An 18,658-nucleotide genomic window follows, 5' to 3' on the forward strand; every position below is an offset into this window, starting at 1 on the left:
GTTCGCCATTACTTCTTCAAATAACGTTTTTCTGCCCCTTTCTTATTCTCTTCTAAGATTTCCATAATGCATAGTGAAGTGAAAGTTGCTCAGTCGTGTCCGACTCTTTGAGATCCCATGGACTATACAGTCCATGGAATTCTCTAGGCCACAATACTGGAGTGGGTGGCCTTTTCCTTCTCCAGGGTATCTTCCCAACCCAGGGATCAAACTCAGGTCTCCCACATTGCAGGCAGATTCTTTACCAGCTGAGCCACATAATGCATATGTTGGTACAGTTAATGATGTCTCATAGGTCCCTTAGGTACTGTTCATTTTTCTTCATCTTTCTTTCTAGTCCTGCCCTATCTTGAAGGGTTTTTTTTTTTAATTCCTTCTTCCACCTGCTCAAATCTGTCATTGAAGAACCTTCTACTGATTTCTTTATTTCAGCTATTGTTCTTTTATGATTTTCTTCTCTTTACGGATCTTCCGCACTTCTCCACACACTGTTCTCCTGCTTTTCTTTAAGTAGTCCATGGTTTCCTTCAGCATTTTGAGCATATTAGAAATAGTTAAAGTCTTTGTCCAATGTCTGGGCTTCCTCAGGGATGGCTTTTGTCAATCGGCACTTTTTTCTCTGTGATTGGGTCATAATTTCCTATTTCTTCACATGCTTTGTTATTCTTTTTTTAGAATTGGACATTTTGAATATTGTAATGTGGTAACTAAAGAAATCAGATTCTCTCCAACCCTCGAGATTGCTATTATTATGTGGTGAAGGTTGTAGTCAACAGTTTATTTATTGACTTTTCCAAACTATTTTTTTTGCAAATAGTATATTCCTTGTCATATATTATCACTGAAGTCTCTGTTTTGTCATCTCCATGGTCATCCAGTAGCCTGACAGAGATTTCCTTATACAGCAGGATACAATAAGAAAAGGGGGAAAGGGTATGTCTCTTTAAATCCCCTTGGCAGAAGCCAGGGAAGTCATTTTAGTCTTTGGGGTTTGAAACAATGGCCAGCCTCTGGGCCAGACCCTCAGCAATCAAAAGCAGCAACAAAAACAACAACCTCGATTTCTGAAAGACAAGCAAAGCCACACCAAGAATCAGGGGCCACCATACCCAGTTTTCTGCCACAGAGCTAGGAGATGGAAAGTGGTAGCCACTATGCAAAACACTGAAGGTCTCAAAAATCTCCCAGCCTCTTTCTTCATTAAGCACTCCCCTGGATGCTGTGTTTGCCTAGACTCCAGAATTCCAAAATAACTGCTTCAGTCATGCTGCTTAACAGTCATCTTGGGGAAGAAACCAATTTTTGGAGCTTCCTCCTCCATCATTTTTCATGGCGGCACTCCATGAGTCCCTAATCTGTAATAATAGCTACCATTTGTTGACTGCTTGCTATGTGCAGGCACTTCTGATCTTCACAACAATCCAACCAAATAGCTATCACCATCTCCATTTTATAGATTAAGAAACTGAGACTTGAGTATATTAAGTAGATTGTCATGATCATAGAGATATTGCAGATTTGACAGTTATTCTCTCAAAATCTCCACACTGCCTTCCTTCTTTCCTACTTGGACTAAACACTCTGATCTTCGAGTCCAAATTCATGAAATCCCACTTTATGAAGTTTTCCTGAACCAATCAGAATAGGAAGAGTCAATTTCCCCTCTAATTACACCATTAAGACAAATCACTTAATCTATCTGATGTTTACTTGGCACCTGTCTAGAGAGACTGCACACTCATAAAATCAAATATGGAGCCACTCTACACTGAGAATAAATTCAGAGAGTATGAATTAAGTACCAAAATCCTAAGAGGTTGGTGAGAAAATAAAGTTAGACACAGTAAGTTGCTAATGAGGCACTTAAGAGTGAGGGAAGTGATCTGAATGAATGGTGAGGAGGAGGAGGAGGAAGAACAGATATTACAGTACACATATATATATATATATATATATATATATGACCCAGTCCCACAGGGTAACCAAAATCAAAGGAAAAAGTGGGGAAATTTAAGAGTGAAGTTATAAGAGAGGGCCTTGTGCATTGTACTTAGGAGTCCAGATTTCTTCAGACAGAAGCCACTGCTGAAGGATTTGATGAAAATACTGTTTTAGGGAGAGTATTCCAACAGCTCTGATAATCGAGCAGCTGTGTGTAGGATGAACTGTAGCGGGAGTCACTAGAAATAGGGAGATCCATAACTTGTACTTTTTTGCCACCAACCATTTAGTTATTTCTTAGAGTACACAAACTTAGTTTATATGCATGTTCAATATGGATTTGTTTATATAACTTTCCTGGCTTCCTGACTAGCAAAGCACCACATGTTTCAGAGGCTGGAATTTTTAAGCTGTACCACTGAAGGGGGAAATATAAAGTTTTATTCACATGCTACAGGGAAACACAAAAGTGGTAAAAATGTTCTCACCAAAATGAAATCTCCCAAGTACAACTAAAATGAACTTGTTGACATATACCCAAAGGTCTTACAAGTGTTATGAAATCACCAGGATTTTTTTCCATCTCCAAGTGACATCCAAGACACATTGTAAAGTAATTCTTTCTTGTGGAGCCAGCCCACAGGAGAAAGAGAAAGCAAAAGTATTTCTCTCTACATAGGAACAGAGATAAGATTATGAAGAAATATCGAAGGTAGGAAGGAGGAATTTTTTGTAAAACATTACAAAACACAGCTAGAATGATGACACCCTTCTAACACAGACAAACAAAACTGTGACAGTCCTTCATTGAAAATTTAAGACAAAGTACATTAGATTTCTCAGTAAGATACAAAATAAACATTATCAGAACATTACAGTTGACAGATGACCATACTGAAAGCCAGCACCAAATTCTAATTTGGAGGAGATTAACCTATTTCCTACATCCCCAAACTGATGGGTTGACAGACAAATCCTGATTATTTTCTCCTCTCTTGGTGTGTTAACCACAGCAAGATGCATTCAACTTTGTCTTTGAAGCTCATACTGAGGTAATTAAAGAACAGATACCGATCCCAAACTCAATCTTTTAGACCCCAAGAGATCTTCACCTCAAACAACATATAAGTACCTAAAATAAAAACGTATTTATTAAAATACCATATATTTTAGCATATTAAGGATAACGCAAAGGGATATTGTGATACTCTAAGTACACAATACTCTAAAAGAAATTTATAGGTCATGATTTTCCTCACAAAATGTTAGCTTAAACCATCTTGAAATCAGCTGAAATAAAAAAATAACTGCACCTCCACTCTATTTCTGATAGTTAAAAAACCTCACCCAAAGAATAACAGTCTTGTTTGCCACAAAACGAAATCACTGTGATCACATCTGTGTAAAATATAAAACAAGGTAACTACATTTAAAGGATGTAGCCCCACATATTGTTCACTAATGCAAACTATGGGAGCAATCTTAGGACAGTTGATACTGATTTATATAGTCATTAGGAGGCAGGGGAGAGGGAAAAACTCACAAGTTTTTTCCATTAAAGATGGAAAAAATTAACAAAACAGGAATCTAGATCTTATTTAGGGAAAGGAAAAAACCCAAAAAACTGCTCACACACAAAACAGTTTATTTGGCAAACAAATTCAATGGAAATGTTAAAAGATGCAAATAGCACATCTGCCCCCCAAAAAGAACATTCCCAACTTTTTAAAATGCTCAAAAGGTAATGAAAATAACTATGATGGACTTTTCCATTCTTTAAGCACAACTATTCAGGTTGGCATATAATTTTAATGTTTAAGGCACCTTGTTCTTTACTCGTGTCTTCCCACCTTTAGTGACAGTTAATTCTTCAAGAGATTTGTCTCCTCAAGGCTTTGACAATTCATACATAAATAGTTAAGTTCTTTAAAAATTATAATAATTCTACTTCAAAAGAGAAAAGGTAACAAAGTAACTGAGGGCTATAAGTAAATACATAGAAATACAGTGATGCAATTTATGAAATAATCTTTTTGGCTGAGATGGGACATGACTATTGGGACCAAAGAAAATAGTGCAGAGGCTCCCATTTTTCCGCCCAAGCATGATTTAGGCTGTCAAACCTAATCTATTCCCAACATCTCTCATGACAGCCCCTGTTTCTCAGGATATGTAGGTAATGCCCCCAACTAACAGTCACTAACTCTTTTTTAAATTTTGAACTGAAATTTAATAATAGAAAGTATCACATTCAAATTCCACTGCCACCTATGGTTAAACACAGGCCTGAAACATTTTTTTTTTCCCATAGTTTTAAAGAGACAAAGTTAAAGCTGTTAGGAAGTTTTCTTTTAAAAGGATCATCGCTTTCTTTCACTATCATGAAAGGCAACATCCCTTATATCCAGAATTCACCTGTGTGTATGGAAATTTTAGTCACAGAGCAAAACCAAAGAAAAGTTAACAAAGAAGAGTTAATTGTTCAATAGTATTAAAAGGACACCACATAATTTACAATAAGTATAGCTTTTGAGTGCTTACCATTTGATTGTATAAACTACTTTCCATGCCTTTTTCCACTTACTCTTTAAAATAGTACAACGGCATAGATGTTTTATTATCCCAATACCACATATAAAGAAATCAGGGCTTAAATAGGTTAACTACCTGCCAAAGGGCCACCTCTCAACCTAGTAATGGGAAGAAATACACATTCAAACTTTTTAATCTCAACCATTCTGCTATGCTACTCATGTTTGTCTGATTCTTTCATATCCACTATGTATAATGTTTCTACCAACATTCATGTGAAATAGGACTGATTTTGCTCATTTTATAGATCAACAGGTTGAAGCTGAAACACAAGTAACCTATCTAAGTAATCTATCTACAGTCACAATAAAATAATAAAACAGCAATCAGATCTTGTGATGCCAAACCATCAGGAAAGGTAACCTTTTAAAATTTCTTTCAGAAATGCATTCAGTAACTCTAACACCTGTTTGACACAAAATCCTAATAAATCTGAGTTTCCCAGCTTCCATGTCTATGGCAGATTAAAAGGGAACACGCATTTGCTTACGGCAGAGATTATGGTAGACACTTTACACACATGACCTTAACTGAACTTCAGAATACCATGAAATAAGCATTATTCCACATGAACAGGGTAAGAAGTTAAATTAAGATTGGGTCTGCCTTATGCACACTGCTATATATAAAATAGGTAACTAATATAATAGCCTACTGAATGAATAGCATAGGGAAATGTACTCAATACTCTGTAATGGCCTACACAGGAAAAGAATCCTTCGTCAGCGGGTATATGTAAAACAGATTCATGCTGCTGTACATCTGAAGTTAACACAACACCATAAATCAACTATGCACGAGTGCTCAGTCATGTCCAACTCTTTGCGACCGCATGGACTGTAATCTTTCAGGCTCTTCTGTCCATGGAATTTTCCAGGAAAGAATATAGGAGTGGGATGCCATTTCCTTCTCCAGGGGATCTTCCTGATCCAGAGATTGAACTTGTATCTCTTGTGTCTCCTGCATTGGCAGGCAGATTCTTTACCACTGCGCCACCTGGAAATCAACTATACTCTAATAAAATTTATAAAAAATTTTTAAAAAGAAGTTAAATTATATGCCCAAAGAATACACAGAAAGTAAGAACAGCAAACACGGTCTATCAGACACCTCATGCCCATGGCAAATCACTTGAAGATCAAGGTAAGTGATATCCCTATTATCTAAGTGCTATCCCCAGCCCTTAACAAAATGCCTGCTGAAGAGATATCAAACAAGTAATTTAAATAAATATTTTAAGAGTGTTTTATTTACAGCTGCCCGGACTCACTCCATTATTTACCCACCATTTCCTGAGCACCTCTGAACAGGAATTCAGCCATCAACCATGTTCTAATAATAGAATGAACATGTGACTTTCCAAAGTCACTTAGAGCAAATACAAAACAGTAAATATACTATTGGTAGTAATCATGTCAGTAACCCCACAGGGCATGCAACATGCCACCAATTCCTTCAAGTTCTGATTGAGAAACAGCTCTCGACTCCACACTGCCTCCCCCTCTCCTCCACTGTTCTTCTAACCCAGGTCCACAACAGTTGCCAAGATGATGGCTATGACTCCACACCCTCCACCCTCTACACCCTAAAACATAAACCTGACCATTTTGTCTCCCTTTGTAAAATGGCTGTTGATCCTTTGCTGTCATCATAATTAAATCTAAGAGCTCTAATAAGTTTTCAAATCTTTCAAAGTGACCTCAATCACCCTATCAAACTGGATTTTCCACTCTTCCTAAAAGTACCATCCAATCTATTCCTGCTTAACTACTAGCAATTTTCTGCACAAGTCCCAGGTCTGATGCTTCGATATGCTGTGCCTGGACCCCAGAAGCCCTTGCTTGCACCCACCCACTCACACTCCTTACTTATTAAAAGTCTCTTTTTTTTTCTGAAGCCAAATTTAAACATCTTAACAAGATTTCTCTTTCTGATAACATTTCTCATTAAACAATGCTACCCCTAAATCAGAGATCAAGGCTTTATTCTCGGTTAAGTTTCTAATTCCCAAACCTCTATATCCAAATTGTTCAGATCATACTCTAAAGAGCACTACTGATTCCATCTTTTCTAGTCTAAAACATTTAGTTCCTGTCAGAAAGTTCCAACAGACATAAGGAATACATGATTTCTTAAAATATATTATGAATAAATGAAATAATTCATGCTCTAGAATGGAAGCTGTTGAGCTTTGATTTACCGTAGGATAGGCCAAACTGTATCACATCCAAATAACAATGTGCTATACATTAAACAGAGAAAACATTAAAGGTGTGAGTTTAAGTTCCATCACCTAACATACTGTGTGACCTTGAGCATGTGATTTAACCTCTCTGAGCAATCCTTTAGCTATAGTCAGTTCAGTTAAGTCGCTCAGTCATGTCCAACTCTTTGCGACCCCATGAATTGCAGCACACCAGGCCTCCCTGTCCATCACCAACTCCAGGAATTTACTCAAACTCACGTCCATCGAGTCAGTGATGCCATCCAGCCATCTCATCCTCTGTCGTCCCCTTCTCCTCTTGCCCCCAATCCCTCCCAGCATCAGAGTCTTTTCCAATGAGTCAACTCTTCGCATGAGGTGGCCAAAGTACTGGAGTTTCACCTTTAGCATCATTCCTTCCAAAGAACACCCAGGGCTGATCTCCTTTAGAATGGACTGGTTGGATCTCCTTGCAGTCCAAGGGACTCTCAAGAGTCTTCTCCAACACCACAGTTCAAAAGCATCAATTCTTTGGCGCTCAGCTTTCTTCACAGTCCAACTCTCACATCCATACATGACTACTGGAAAAACCATAGCCTTGACTAGACGAACCTTTGTTGGCAAAGTAATGTCTCTGCTTTTGAATATGCTATCTAGGTTGGTCATACCTTTCCTTCCAACGAGTAAGCGTCTTTTTATTTCATGGCTGCAATCACCATCTGCAGTGATTTTGGAGCCCAAAAAAATAAAGTCAGCCACTGTTTCCCCATCTATTTGCCATGAAGTGATGGGACCAGATGCCATGATCTTCGTTTTCTGAATGTTGAGCTTTAAGCCAACTTTTTCACTCTCCTCTTTCACTTTCATCAAGAGGCTTTTGAGTTCCTCTTCACTTTCTGCCATAAGGGTGGTGTCATCTGCATATCTGAGGTGTTTGATATTTCTCCCGGCAATCTTGATTCCAGCTTGTGCTTCTTTCAGCCCAGTGTTTCTCACAATGTACTCTGCATATAAGTTAAATAAGCAGGGTGACAATATACAGCCTTGACGTACTCAAGGCTGTATATTGTCACCCTGCTTATTTAGCTATAGAGTTATTTATAAATCCCTATTTATAAATTGAGGATAGTATCAATACGTACCTGATTGTTTGTTATAAAGGTTAAATGATGTTAAGCATGTAAAGTATTTAGTACAGTATTTGTACAAAGAAACTGCTAAACAAATGACAGCTACTATTACTAAATTCATAGAAAATGCTTAAATATTTAATCACTTAGACTTTTTTCAGTCAGAGAACTGATGCAAGATTTTCCTTTATACCTTTCCCTTATAACCTTTCTTAAGCTAAGGTTCTTAAAAATAATTTGCCAATTAATTACTTAAACAGTAAACAGCTGATAGAGATAAAAATAAATCAGTAACAGCTGAACTCTAACACATACAGATGTTAAAAATAGCATGCCATTGCCCCATTACACATAAATATTACCATAAATAACCACAACCTGTGCAAAGAAGTAGCTAAGTCTGCATCTCACAGCATAGACTGAAACCATTTATAAAAATATGAAACACATATCACAATATGCATCAAGGAATTCCCTAGTCAAAACTGTATCAAAAGGGAATTACTACTCTCAGGTATATGTAAATACACTTGGAATATATTGCATAGTTTAGCAATCCACAGGTCATTTAACAGTGTGAACCAGCTTCTGAAGAAATTAGGCAAGTGATATTTAACAGATGCCATAGTTTCATTTCTAAACCAGAGACCTACAAACTCCTGGCCCTGAGTGACAGAGTTGGAAATCCAGTCAAGCAATGGAATAATGCTCAGTGAAGACTATAACTCACTCAGTAAAAAACTCAAAATGCTCTTTAGGACACCGAGCAGCATACAAATTACTATGGCAGGGGCAGAGAGCTTCCCATTACACCCTCCTCATTTTTAGTTAAAAACAAGAGAGAGAAAGAGACATGTACGGGAAAGGGCGAATAAGCATCTAATTCCAAAACTTTCAAGAGACCAAAAAGCTCAGGGAAGATGGACAATCATCAAAGTAGTCAATATCAGTCTGGCAAAGATTAAGAACAGTGATACCTGGATCTGGCAAAAAACGTGGAGAAACAGCAATCTTATACACTGGGAAGTATAATGGGCATATATGTACTACCCATGATCCCTGCCCTTAAAATAAAGCAACGTTACAAAACTGGAAAAGGGTTAACATCAACCTCTTATACAACACATATAAAATGATAGCATAGGTACAGCACAAAATTTCCTGACAGTGTATATAAAATATGAAAAAAAAAGAAGTCAAGAAGGATAACAAAGTTTTTGACCCAAGTGACTTAGAAGGGTATACAGGTGACCCTTGAACAACTCTGGGGTTAGGAGCACCAACCTTCCATGCAGTTGAAAATCAGAGTATACCTTCTAACTTATAGTCAGTCCTCTGTATACATGGTTCCTTTGTATCTGCAAGTTCATATCCAAGGATTCAACCAACCATGTAGCACTGTTGTATTTACCACTGAAAAAAAATCTTCATATAAGTGGACCTACACAGTTCAACCTAATGCCATTTAAGAGTCAACTATAACTGCCCCTATGTGAACTGGAAGGGCTGAAGGTGGGAAGGTTTTTTTTTTAAATTGAGGCTGGGGAGGTTATCAGGAGTTCAGCTTTGGACATATTAAATTTGAGATGTGTATTAGATATCAGGTGGAAATGTCAAAAAGGCAGTTGGTTATGAACCTAGAGTCCAGGGAAAAAGTCTGGGCTTGAAATAATATTTTGGTTGTCATCAGCATATACTAAAAATTCAAAGTCAAGAAATAGGAGGAAATCATCAAGAAAGCAAGTACAAACAGACAAGAGGATCAAGGACAGAACCTCAGAGCCATCCAAAGTTTCTAGGCAGGGAGTTGAAGATCAAGCAAAGGAAACTTAATATATGGTCAGTGAAGTAGAGGAGAACCAAGGGAAAGGGGCATGTCCTGAAAGCCACTGTGAAAGATGTTTCCAGAAACATGAAAGAGATCAACTATGTCAAATGATGCTGAAAGATCAAGGAAGATTAGGTGCAAGAACTGACCAACAGAAATAGCAACCTGAGCCACCGACGACCTTGACAAGAACTGTGTGGATGTAGTGGAGAACGAAAGCCTTGCCAGAGTGATTCAAGAGAAAACAGAAGGAAGGGAATGAGAAAGAACACATACAGACAATCTTTTTTAAGGATTTCTGCTCTAAATGGAAGCAAAGATATGAGCAGTAGCTAGAGAGAAAAGTGGAACTTCTCTGGTGGTCCAGTGGTTAAGAATCCGCCTACCAAAGCAGGGGACACGGGTTCTATCCCTGGTCCAGAAAGACCTCACATGCCTTGGAGCAACGAAGCCCGGGTGCTTAGTGGACAACTACTAAGTACACGCTCTAGAGCCTGTGCACCACAACGAAGAGTAGCGCCCACTCACTGCAACTAGAGAAAGCCCACACACAGCAGTGAAGATCCAGAGCAGTCAAAAACAATAAATAGGTGAGTAAATAAATTTTGTTAATGAAAGAAAAGTCAGGTCAAGATAATTATTTATTAATAAGAGAAAAACCACACCGTCTTATACTAACAAGAACAATCCAGTAAAGAAGAAGGGTACTTGGCCCAACCCTGAGGATTCGGAAAAGGCTTCCTGAAGGAACTGTCCCATGCTGAGTCATGAAGGCTGATTAAGAGTGAATCAGGATGAGAGAGGAGGGGCCGAAACAGCATGAGCAAACAGAGGTGAGGAACAACATAGTGGGAGTGGGGTGGGGGTGGGATGGGGTAGGAACAGGAAGCAGAAGGCTGAGAACGACAGGAAGACCGGCTGGAGAGGTGAGCATGTATCAAGCAGTACACCCTTTGTCATATAAATCACAGGGGACTTGCAACTACCTAATCTAGGGCTTAGGTAGGGAAATACTAAGATCCAACCGACATTTCACTCAGGGAGGGAACAGCTGGAGGGGTACTAGACTAAAAGCAGGGAGACCAGATATTAACTCCAGTGACAGTTATTGAATACAGAAATAACAAGCTCCTACACTGGATGGTGTTCAGTTCAGTTCAGACGCTCAACGGTGTCCGACTCTTTGCGACCCCATGAATCACAGCACGCCAGGCCTCCCCATCCATCATCATCTCCTGGAGTTCACTCAGACTCACGTCCATCAAGTCGGTGATGCCATCCAGCCATCTCATCCTCTGGCGTCCCCTTCTCCTCCTGCCCCCCAATCCCTCCCCCAATCCCCATCAGAGTCTTTTCCAATGAGTCAACTCTTCACATGAGGTGCCCAAAGTACTGGAGTTTCACCTTCAGCATCATTCCTTCCAAAGAACACCCAGGGCTGATCTCCTTTAGAATGGACTGGTTGGATCTCCTTGCAGTCCAAGGGACTCTCAAGAGTCTTCTCCAACACCACAGTTCAAAAGCATCAATTCTTCGGCGCTCAGCTTTCTTCACAGTCCAACTCTCACATCCATACATGACCACTGGAAAAACCATAGCCTTGACTAGACGAACCTTTGTTGGCAAAGTAATGTCTCTGCTTTTGAATATGCTATCTAGGTTGGTCATAACTTTCCTTCCAAGGAGTAAGCGTCTTTTAATTTCACGGCTGCAATCACCATCTGCAGTGATTTTGGAGCCCCCAAAAATAAAGTGTGACGCTGTTTCCACTGTTTCCCCATCTATTTCCCATGAAGTGATGGGACCAGATGCTATGATCTTAGTTTTCTGAATGTTGAGCTTTAAGCCAACTTTTTCACTCTCCTCTTTCACTTTCATCAAGAGGCTTTTGAGTTCCTCTTCACTTTCTGCCATAAGGGTGGTGTCATCTGCATATCTGAGGTTATTGATATTTCTCCTGGCAATCTTGATTCCAGCTTGTGCTTCTTCCAGCCCAGTGTTTATCATGATGTACTCTGCATATAAGTTAAATAAGCAGGGTGACAATATACAGCCTTGACATACTCCTTTTCCTATTTGGATGGTGTTAGAAGTAGTTAAAGGATTTAGTGACAGATCTTATTGCTCAGTGACGAAAGCAGCAGTTTCTAGTGTGAGCTACTGGGCAGATGATAATGCCATTACCTTAACTGGAACTACTGGGGAGGGGGTGGTGAATGATTCATTTTAATTTGGGATATATTGTTTTTAGAGTCTCTATAGGACATCCAAATGAATAAATAAAGCAGGCAGTGAGTAGAAAACTCAGACCTTAGAGCTCAAGATATCTGAGAGGCATGAGCACTTGAGTAGTAATTAAAATTATCTTAATATATGTGATCCAAAAAAATTTACGAGACAAACAGTGACTAATTTTTTAGGAACATTAGCATTTTATGGAGAGTTAGTGGAGCAAATGCTTGAAGGAATTTCAGACAGAGCAATCAAAAAGGTATAGAAAAAAATAAGAAAAGATGTAACCAAGAGGCCAGAGAACTACCAAGGACTAATACCTCTATCCATTTATAAAGAGACAGTATAGTGACCTGAACATGCTGGTGGGAATCAGAGGAGATCAAGAAAAATCCAATCACATTAACAGTCTGGACTTTCCAATTCTGTTGTATTAATTTTTCAAGTATTAGTACAATCCACAGGCCATCTCTTCTGAGGGTCCTAAGTAGTCAAGTCAATTTGAGTGGAAAAGACTAAAGGAACTAAATACAGTTGTACCATTAACTCTTGTAGAAGACTATATACAGTTTTAGTAGAAGAATATTTATGGTTGCCCTATACAAAGAAAATCTGTAATGTATTTATTTATTTTTTTGAACTTTTTATTTTGTATTGGGGTATTACCAATGTTGTGACAGTTTCAGGGGAACAGTAAAGGGTAATGTATTTCTTCATAAGCAAAAAAATCATTGTTAAGTATAATAAAATGAACAGGAAAAATAGAAAAAAATGTTGGCCTTTTATCATGCCTGTTTCTTGATTGTTACATAATACTTCACCTAAAACTTTACATAAACTCAACTAACAGGAAATCTTATGGCCTTACAAAACTTAAGGGAAAATATTAGCAATACAATAAAAATTTATCAGGAATGGAAAGAATTTCTAACATTGGAAGAAAAAAAGATAAGATACAGGGGGAAGTAAACAGAGCAAAGATCAATTTCCGTTTCTTGATTTCAGCTGTGCTTTATCACTTTTGGGCAGACAATCAGTCATACTAAAGCATCACTTACTCTTGGATGGCTGTACTGTACTAACTGGGAATGACTCATAAGTGTTCAGTCCCACCCATACAGAAGACCTCTGCAAAGAACTTAAAAAAAGAAAAAAGAAAATCAAACGGAAGCATATTTTCAGATGAGCATCTAACACAAAATCATTAAAGCATAGAAAAGATGTGACAGAATTATTACTTGCAATGAGAAAGTTAAAAGCATTTTCTTGGAGTGGGATGGGGGCAACTCCCAAGATGTGAGTCATAGGATTAAAGAACAATCAGATTCAGGATTTAGCCAAAGCTGGAAAAGCAGGATTCGGATCGTATGCAGCTCTCTAGGCTAGAGAGGAAAATAAGAACTGAGTTGGGTTAGCATCTCTAGAGTCTGTGAATCACAGAGACACAGCAGAGAAGCACAACCAGACTGGAATTCAGCACACAGGAGAAATCTGTAGCTGTTATCTTTTGGTTTATTTCCTCATTAGTTTACTATTAAAAGATGTTAATTGCATTCAAAGAAGCTAAAATGAAAGTTAACTCAGAATCTTACTACTGGAAGGATGTGGACAGCTATGCTACATTGCTTTGAAGATGCACTAGAACAAAACCCAAAGCTAACATCGCTATCACCTTTCTACCACTACATATTTTGATTTTGCTAATTTAATATAACAATCATTTTGTAAGATCTTTATTTCTGTAGTTACTAACAACAATCAGTGTTTGTTTACTACGTATTTTCATCTTGAATGAACTAACTGTACAGTTCTTTGGTCTATCTACAAAAATCATGTTGACCTTTTATATTGGAAAGGGCATTTTGTGTGTCATATATATTCATTTTTCTGTCATAATCAATGCAAATGATGCTCCATTTTCATTTCTATCATTTTTCATGGAACTAAAGTTTTCAATGTTTATTTAGATCTTCTTTTTTTTTTTTTGACTTCACTTGGTTTAAGGTTCTAGTAGTTGCTCAGGTACAAAGGAATCCGGAAGGGAGTTCCAGTACTGTCCAGACATACTACATGTCTTAGAACCTTTCACCTACCTGACCCAATCATTCTTGTTTAACTCTTTTATTCTATTTAATTGTGTTTATTCTCAACTATGGTGCTATCATCCATTCTTTAAATGAAACATATTTTTATGGCTAAGTAATGATATAAATGGAGAAGGCAATGGCACCCCACTCCAGTACTCGTTTGGAAAATCCCATGGACGGCGGAGCCTGGTGGGCTGCAGGCCATGGTGTCGCTAAGAGTCGGACACGACTGAGCGACTTCACTTTCATTTTCCACTTTCATGCATTGGAGAAGGAAATGGCAACCCACTCCAGTGTTCTTGCCTGGAGAACCCCAGGGACGGGGGAGCCTGGTGGGCTGCTGTCTATGGGGTCGCACAGAGTCGGACACGACTGAAGCAACTTAGCAGCAGTAGCAGCAGCAAAGCATAGGCCGCCAGGCTCCTCTGTCCATGGAATTCTCCAGGCAAGAATGCTGGAGTGGGTTGCCATTTCCTTCTCCAATGCACGAAAGTGGAAAGTCAAAGTGAAGTAATTCAAAGTGAAGAATGTAATGGGTTCCAAGCAATTCTACAGCTAGGTATCTAGTCAACAAAATAAAAGACACAAAGAACTATACACAAATTTCCTAGCAGCATTGTTCATAATAATCGAAAGTTGGAAGTAATCCCAATGTCCACCAACCACGGAGGAAGATACATCAGCAATAAAATGAACTATTGATATATTCTATAGAAGAGAAGAACCTCAAAAACATAATGTTCAGTGAAAGAAGCCAGACACAAGTAACTGCATATAGTATGATTTCCCTTATTTGAAATTCTGGAATATGCAAATCTATTGAGGCAGAAAGCAGATCAGTGGTTGCCTAAGCCTGTATGTGAGATTGAGGACTAAATGTGAACAGGTACAAGGGAATTTTTTGGGGTAATGAAAATGTTTTACAGCTAGATTACGGTGATGGCTACAAAACTATAGATTTACCAAAACCCAATAACTTCAATGGGCTTCTCTGGAGGCTCAGATAGTAAAGAATCTGACTGCAATGTGAGAGACCTGGGTTTGATCCCTGGTTTGGGACGATCCCTTGGAGAAGGAAATGGCAACCCGCTCCAGTATTCTTGCCTGGAGAATCCCCATGGACAGAGGAGCCTGGCAGGCTACAACCCACGGGGTCGCAAAGAGTTGGAGATGACTGAGCGACTAACATAACATAAATTAACTTCAAGTAAACTCAACTTATTTTTATAATGGGTAAATTTTATGGAATATACACTATACTTCAATAGAACTGTTTTTAAAAAGCCAGTGAACAGTGAAAGGGTGAAAAGAATATATAAATATATAGAAGCACATATTAAATAACTCTGAAAGACAAAAAAGGAACCCAACTTGTTATTGATAAAAGTATCAGAAAGTATTTTAAGTAATATTCAATGCCTCCAAAAGTGATATAAGAAAAACTTTTTCACAAACTGATCGTAGGAGCGTAAATTGGCACAATGTGTCTGGAAAGCAGCTTGGCAAAGTATACCAAGGGAGCTCTAAACCAATGTCCCCTTTGATTCACTTCTGAGAACTCAGCCTATACAAATAATTAAAAAAATGTAAGTAAAGATCTAGGTATAAACATACTAAGCAAAGCAAAATTTATAATAGTTTTAAATGACAGAACCTGTTAAAACACTCAGCAGTGGAAGAACAGTTAAGAAAATTACAGCCCATTCATGAATATCATGTACTTTTAAAAAATGTCTGTGTGCCTGTGGCCCAACATAGAGCATGACACCATAGACTGATTACATTCAGGAGGAAGATCCTGTTAGAGGAAGAGATTCACTGTTTCCAGTGGGTCATGGCTAAGACTGCACTGGTGGCATCCTGTAACTTGGTAAATGATGGTACACTTGAAATTCAGAAATGTGATCTTCATGGCTAGAAAGAGGGCTCTCTTATCACAATAGTGCCTGCAGTGAAGAGACGCAAATTCTACAGGATGATACAGCCTGTTTGCCAATGGAATTAAACTGAAAATTATTCGTGGTTTCTGTCACTTATATAATAATGTCAAGTAGTTTGTGGGGGACTTGAGGTCAGGATAAATATCATAGACCATCTCATCACAGTCAATTGGGCTCATGATTTTCAGCTTTACGTCTGGATTCTCTGTCATAGAAACTTGCAGAGTGTACAGCACAAAGAGAAGGTTGTGCTAAATGAAATACACATGTTAATACACATGTACACCAAGACCTCTCTGAGGACCAAGGCACTGCCAGAGTTCAGGTCCCCTTGAGAGCTTGTACTGGTCTGGCCTGTAAACACAGTCATCCCTCAGTATCAATGGAAACTGGTTGCAGAACTCCCACTGATTATCAGAATTGTCAGAGGCTCTGGTTCCTTATATAAAATGGTTTTGTATTTGCATTTAACCTTACATACACTTTAAATCATCTCGTTGTTACTTAGTTGCTCAGTCATGTCCAACTCTTTTGTCAACCCATGGACTGTAGCCCGCCAGGCTCCTCTGTCCATGGTATTTCCCAGGGAAGAATACTGCAGAGGGTTGTCATTTCCTTCTCCAAGGGCTCTTTCCAACCCAGGGATCAAACCTGTGTCCCCTGCACTGGCAGGTGGATTCTTTATTGCTGAGCCATCAGGGAAGTCCATTAAATCATCTCTTGAGTAATACCTAATACAATGTAAATGCTACGCAAACAGCTGCTGGTGCATGGCAAATTCAATTTTTGCTTTTAGAACTTTCCAGAATTTTTTTCCCCCCTCAAATATTTTCAATCTGTGGTTGGCTGAATCCATGGATGCAGAACCCATGGATAGGCAGGGCCAACTGTATAATGGAAAAAATGAGATCTGTTTGACTTTATATTTGAAACATAAAATATGGCAGCTTTGTGGAATGACCATTTATTTTCATCTGGGAGAATAACCACTATGGAATGGGAGCATCTGTTGAGAGCACCAGCCAGCACTGATTACTACAAGAAAGGCAATTTTATTGCTGGGCTTAAGTCAGATGGAATGGACCTGCTATGTGTCCAGGAAGCAACAAAGATTTCAGCTGCGTATTAAAGATCTGTACAGGGGATCATACTGATATGGACCTGCAGACTCACCATCATGAAGAGTCAGTTACCATACAAAAGAAGAAATACAAGAAGTAAGACGATGACTCTAATATCTTTTCCAAAATAGAAGAGCACACAGCAATACTGCCAGTGTTGATGAATGAAAGGAAAATGATGTTGAGATGAAGAAAGGAATTGAAAGCACAGTCTAGTTTGCCACAGTTGACCCCAAACAACCGTTAGAAGAGCTAGGCCATCACTTCTACTCATTTCTACTACCTTCTGAAGTTTACGGATCAAGTGAATCATTTAAAGGAAGACTACATTTCTATTATGCCTCCAACAGAACATTCATGGTCAACTTTAAGAAATTTTGTGTTCTCAACTTTAAAAGAAATAGAACCCATGAAACAAACCAGCAGTTTGTAAATGTGTTTATGCTATGCTAGAAAATTAAGTTTAAAAAGATCGGGGGAAATGTAATGGGATCCAAAGGTCCAGTGGCAGCGAAAAGAGCATCTCCCCCGTCCCACAGTTTCGTAACCTCCCTCTATAGAGGCAGACACGTTACCAGTTTACTCTTGATAAAAAAAAACTGAAATCTTAAAAAGCAAAACAAATCAAGAACACAAAAGACAATTCAAGATGTTTAAAGGAAAAGCTCATAAACTTACATTCAAAAGAAAAATATGGAGGGAAGAAGAGAAATATTTTGCAATTAACATAAACCAAGTAGCAGAAGATACAAAAAGTATAGGCTTGGGGAATTGGGAGACGTTGAGTTAAACCCCATGAAAAGACAGAATAAGGTATTTGACATGCAGAATAGTAATCTTCTCATATCTATACTTATAAAAACAACTCATCCTAAAATAAAATTCAATTCCGAGGGCAGGCAGAGATCTCTCCCACTTTTTTTGTCAGTGAGTCACAAAGCTGTCTCAAACTGATTCTATCCATCAAGCCAAAAGACACACCACTCTCTTGTTATGAGAGTTATAGCTAGTTATGATTAATGAACTAGTACCATTAGAGGAAAATATCTTATATTTGTTATAAGTAACAAATTGTATCACTTAACTGTGGCAGTCAAACTACTACCTTTTGCTTCCTGGCAATGTTAACTCTACTAATTTATTCTCTAACAGAGAAATAATGACCTCCCATAGTAGGCTGCCTACTGCAGTTACTCCATGCAGAAAAGGAGACAGCGTCTAAAAATCTAAGAGTAAATGTATTAAAATATAAATTTCATCTTCATTTTGACTGCCATTATAAACTGAGGTATCACAGAGTGACTTGTTCGCAGACAAAAATTTCCAAAGCGAACAGCTGAGTCACTATTCACTGAAGGCTTAATTAAGTGTCTCATACAGTCAGCGAAAGAAAATGATATATTATAAAAGTCATCTATTTCTGTAGCCTCTGTTTAGAGTTCAGAGATTCAAAAATGAATCTCAATATGGTTGCTGATTCTGAAAGGGATTTTCACATACACAAATTTATCTCTTAAAGCATTTGGGTACATTCTTTTTCTGGGGTTAAATAACATCCATGCATCAATGGAGTTACACCAGAGG

The 18,658-nt window shown here is 38.3% G+C and overlaps 1 protein-coding gene and 1 pseudogene across 50 annotated transcripts in view; one reads left to right on the forward strand and one right to left on the reverse strand.

Annotated features, from left to right (window-relative positions):
* Nucleotides 1–18,658, reverse strand: part of SLMAP (sarcolemma associated protein) — a 152,225-nt gene that overhangs the window by 94,588 nt on the left and 38,979 nt on the right. The gene's annotated exons all lie outside the window — the stretch shown is intronic.
* Nucleotides 1,753–17,527, forward strand: LOC147348347 (pyruvate dehydrogenase E1 component subunit alpha, somatic form, mitochondrial pseudogene; annotated as a pseudogene).

The sequence above is a fragment of the Bos grunniens genome, chromosome 22 (assembly GCF_055505025.1).
Source record: "Bos grunniens cultivar Pamir isolate PY7600 chromosome 22, Bosgru_T2T1.0, whole genome shotgun sequence".
Classification (NCBI taxonomy): Eukaryota; Metazoa; Chordata; class Mammalia; order Artiodactyla; family Bovidae; genus Bos; species Bos grunniens.